Source organism: Porites lutea, chromosome 1 (assembly GCF_958299795.1).
Source record: "Porites lutea chromosome 1, jaPorLute2.1, whole genome shotgun sequence".
Lineage (NCBI taxonomy): Eukaryota > Metazoa > Cnidaria > Anthozoa > Scleractinia > Poritidae > Porites > Porites lutea.
Genome location: NC_133201.1, coordinates 14,823,470 through 14,828,369, shown reverse-complemented (window position 1 = coordinate 14,828,369; position 4,900 = coordinate 14,823,470). Strand labels below are relative to the sequence as shown.

The 4,900-nt window shown below is 38.9% G+C and overlaps 1 pseudogene; it reads right to left on the bottom strand.

Annotated features, from left to right (window-relative positions):
- Positions 1-1,064: 1,064 nt before the first annotated feature.
- LOC140945849 (uncharacterized) lies at positions 1,065-4,586 on the bottom strand (annotated as a pseudogene).
- Positions 4,587-4,900: the final 314 nt, after the last annotated feature.

The window sequence follows — 4,900 nt, the reverse complement described above, 5'->3', positions numbered from 1 at the left end:
GTCAAAGTGCATTGTCATTATGGTGCATGGAACAGTGATAATGTTCCGCAATTTATCTGACATTATTTGAGGATTTTTGGGAACTGTTTGTCCTGGTAGGGGAGAGGAGGGGGGCAGGGTATTTTACCAATGTTGGTGTATAGGGGTGCCACTGAGGGTATAAAAACCTGACCCTCTTTTAGGATAAGGCCTTAAAACCCTACCCTGAGTAGGCCATCATGTTTTTTTTAGGCATCATGTTTTTTTTAGGAAACTGCTCAGGACAAACCATATTAAACAATGACAATTGTGCAACCTTACCTTTTTAGGACAGATTCAGACCCTGTTTAGGACAGACTTGCCTAAAATTATATACCCTGTTGATGGCGGAAAGGTCATAAAATAAAACCCTGTCAAGTGGCACATCCCCCTGTAGGCCACATAAGGAAGTGCCCCCTCCCAGACTCTCATATGTTGAATTTGAAACTGTGAAACTGTTGTGATGGTTAATAACCAAGTTTTTGTTGTAGTTATTGAAATACACTAGCCAATGAATACAGCCACCTGTCATCGCTCCGCTGCTGGATACATTGTTTCACTCAATGCATCCAGTGGCGGAACAATGACAGGCGAATGTGTTTACAGGTTAGTAATACACAGTGTAAAAAAAAAAAAACAAACAAATGTTTAATAAGTATTGTTGACATTTTTTATTCTTAAAAACCAACATGCTTCAAAAAAACATCTCCAACTTATCTCAATCTTCTAAACAGGCTTAATTTGCCAGCTAGAATATCACAATGTTAAAAACAATAAACAATTATTGAAATTGCATTGTTTACATTTGTAATCATAAAAGACCAACATGCCACAGAAGGGAATATCCAACTTATCTCAATCTTCTTAACAGGGTAAGTTAATTTGCCAGCTAGAATAACACAATGTTAAAAACATCAAACAAGTGTTTAAGTTACATTGTTTACATTTGCAATCATTAAAGACCAACATGTTACAGAGAAAGATCTCTACTATAATATCTCATTTTGAGATGTCCATAAAATTGACCTATTTCTTTCTATATTTTGTTGGCAATTGCACTGTTTACAGACCTGGCCGCTGTCTTGCTTGTTCAGCACTCCTCAAATTGCTTTCATTTTCACAGTCAGGCTTCCAGAAGAAGCACAAGTGGCAATTTCTTTTGACAGTTTACTGTCACAATATTTACATTTACCATCGCTATTGAAAGCAATTCCACAAAAACAATATTCATTGGTATAACACCTTGGTGGAATGTATTTGTCTTTGCACTTAGAGTAACCATCACTGAAGGGATTCTGCTGCCTTAACCAAATCAGTGCCATGTGCTCATGTCTGAATACTTTTTCCCACCTATTTTTGGGAAGGGAGAACTCTGCAAAAGATGCTAATTGCTGATGCTTTGCCTCTCTCCCCTGCATAGAATTGATCCCAAGGCCAACTTTCAAATCTTCCATTAACTGCTTTGAGTGAAAAGGTACACAATGTCCCATTGTCCAGACACTAACATTGGTGGAATGAAATAGAGATGCTAAATTAAAATACATCCTGCAATCCCCTTCTAATTTAGGCAAATCTTCTGTCTTAATATCTGAGACTCTGACAGCAAGAGACAAGGCATTTCTTAAATGAAGGCCCATTCTTGCCATTGACAAGGCAAAGAAATTGTGTGGTTGCTGTATATCTGAGCCATCACCAATGAGATCTTCAATGATAAACATGAATCCATGGCAAAATTTTTTGGTCTCCTCACCAGTAAACCTAAATTCAAAATCACTAGATTTTCGCTTTTCCTTAAACCAACGACAAATCTTGTTGTACAGCTTTTTGCACGTCAATTTAAACCTTAAGGTCTTAAATGTTTGCGCAAAGGGTTGTGTTCTGGAAGCTGGAAAACTGACTTCACATTTGAGCCCACTTTTGCATTTGCTAGAACGGTGGTAAAAACCTTCTTGAACCGATGTCCCCAGCAGTTGTTGCCAACCTGGAGACTGTCAGCCTTTGCATTTTGGACAAGAGGACCAAGTATTGGTTCATACTCTTGTCTGGATTTAAATTTAGCTATGAATTGGCACACCTTGTTGCTGAAAGTTTGCATTTGAGATGCATTGGTTGGTTTTGATTGTTTTTCCTTAAACTGTCAAACTTTTTTCGCAACCTGCATTCTAAAATCATAGGCCCAAGGTTTCCATTTATCTCCTGGACCAGTACCCAGAGTACAACCTCTCTCTGACAAACCTTTCTGATCCACATTGGCAAAGGGGTTTGGGTATGTAGCTGCATTGCTAATTTCACCTGAAAATTTACTCAGCCATTTCATATCCGAGGGCACCAGTTTAAAGGAAAATTTTACTTGTTCGCCTTTTATGGTAAATGTTTGCTTTTCCAAAACACTGATTTGTGATCTTACAAGTTTGCCATACTCTAACATTGATGGGTGGTTTCAGCACAATTACCACCACAAATTAGGAAATTGTCATAACGGCTTGACACTCTTTCTGTAACATTTATAAATGAAACCAGCCAAGCACATGCTTCATTCGCTTTACCAAAAGGAGCACCGTCTGCTCCAATTGCCACTAAAAAATTGCCCCTTTCCTTTCCAAACCAACTCAGAAAATTGGGCCTGTAACTGTCAATATGAAGATACAAATTAGCCATTTGTAACAAACGTTCTTGCAAGTCAATGAAATGACCAGGTACAAGTGGTAACAGATTCTGATTAACATCTTCACTCTCCTTCTCAGTTTCACCGTCAGCCCTGGCCTGAGGTATATTGTGAAGGGTCCCAATCTCTTGTTCTGATATGAATTTCATCACATCTTTGTATGGTACTAATGAGGGCACCTTGCAGCCTCGTTTGAACTCTGTTCGCCTTCACTTTCCAGTGGAAATATCAAAGTCAAACATTTCTGAGGAATGCAACTCATTTTACTTCCTTTTACTTAGAAGACCCCCCCCCCCCCTGTAAATAACACTTACAGATCTTTCATAATTTTTTGCTGATTTCTCAAAAGCAGCAACAGAATCATTTACTACTTTAGGTACAACTAAGGTATTAACCTTTCTAGATCTACTGCATAACTCAACAACATCTTTGTTGTCAGCATAAGATACAAATGTATTCCACAGTCCCTTCAACGTATCTGTTTTGGAAGCTGCATCAGGTCTTTGAGGGCAAGAATGGATCTTCTTTGCTGCATCCAATGTTAGCTTCCTTCTCTTCGAGGCAATTTTCTCAGACAGACCAACTGTACAGTCACTGTTTTCCTTGTCCAGTTTTGTAGGGACAACTGAGCCTCTTGGTAGGTGTACTTTTTCATCCTCAAGTAAGCCACGCTGAAAAAGACAGTGCAGCTATGCTTCAGAACAGCAGCTTCATTCAAAAATCTCCAGTTTCTAGCCATAAATGAGCACTTCTAATTTATAATGAATTGTAAAGTTGACAGAAATAAAAGAGAGTAAGAAAAAGTAAAACCTCATAGTTTACCTTGAACACGATTATTGTGTCCTGTAGCACTATGAATGCTACCACTCGATCCCTTAATTTTACGATAAATTTATGCGGCCAATAGCAATGAAGTTTTACTCCCTAATTATACAACTACCTCTAAATCCAATAATGGCAACTGTCCAATTTTTTTTTTAAATTGGATAGGTGTCCAGATTTTTTTTAAATTTGGATAGTTTGGGTTTAGAGGTAGCTATATAATTAACAAATAACAGGACTCCATGCTTGTCCAATTAAGAAAACATTGGATTTGAAAATTTCTTGGAACACTAAATTGGACGAGGCCGCATTTTCGTGTTCCTCTGAATTTTCTCATCCAATGTTTTCTTAATTAATTGGACAAGCAAGGAGTCCTTTTATATATACTAATTGATACCCAAATCACACCAACGTTTATCAAATGATTACTTTCAGTAATCCTTCAGCTTTAATACCACTTCATTACTCAAGTCACTACATTGCAATCAACTTCAAAAAATAGCATCCTTTTTAGGGGCTTACCTTTCTCATGAGCTCCTTTATTTCGCCTTGCAGCTGAACATTATTTTCCTTTAGAATTTTTATGGTCCCTTTAGCAGTTGATATCTCCTGGTTAATATTTTCAAGGCTTTTGCTCGCTTCCACAGCTTCGACGCGCTTATACTTCGCTTTACGAGCCCACTCTCCTATTGGAAACCTCTCTCGACTTCTCTTGCACTTCGACATCCTCTTGGTCTAAAATCTTGAAAATTGCTTCAATCCTTGTGAAGTTTTTCCTTCACGTCCTTTTGTCCATAAACAGCAATCGTATCGTTTCAGATTTTCATCATATGCGACAATAAAGGCAACAGCAGGGCTCAAACTTCGACAAAATGAACAGTAAAATGCCGCGAATAATTTCACGGCTTTCCCTGAGCCAAAAACCTTGAGAACTAGTCTCAAAAGTCAACAAATTTGGTATCAATTTGAAGCTCCACTCCTCGGCTTTAACGTTTCGCAAACAAAAAGCTTTCTCTTTCATCAGATTAGCAGCCAGGCCTGCAAAAAGAAGTGCCCCGGATCTAGCCGATTTCTACCCACAAGGCCATCGCGCCTTGTTGTTGCTGAGACCAAAACTGTAGGGGTGGTTCCAAAATCGACCATAAATCCCCAGTGTGCAGTGGTCCCTTGTGAGAGAGTAGGGGTTGCCACAACTGTATTTACCTTGCCCTTGTACTGTTTTCTAGCCAGCTCCCTTTCAAGTTCAGTTTGGATCTTTAAAACTTGCTGCGTCAGGAAGCAGCATCCTGCACATTTCTCTTGTATTTCGGAAAGTTTTGTCAGCCAGTCAGGATCATCATCTTCAGTTTCCTCTTCATCCCCCCTGCCACCATCTTCCTGGTGGTTGGTCACTGA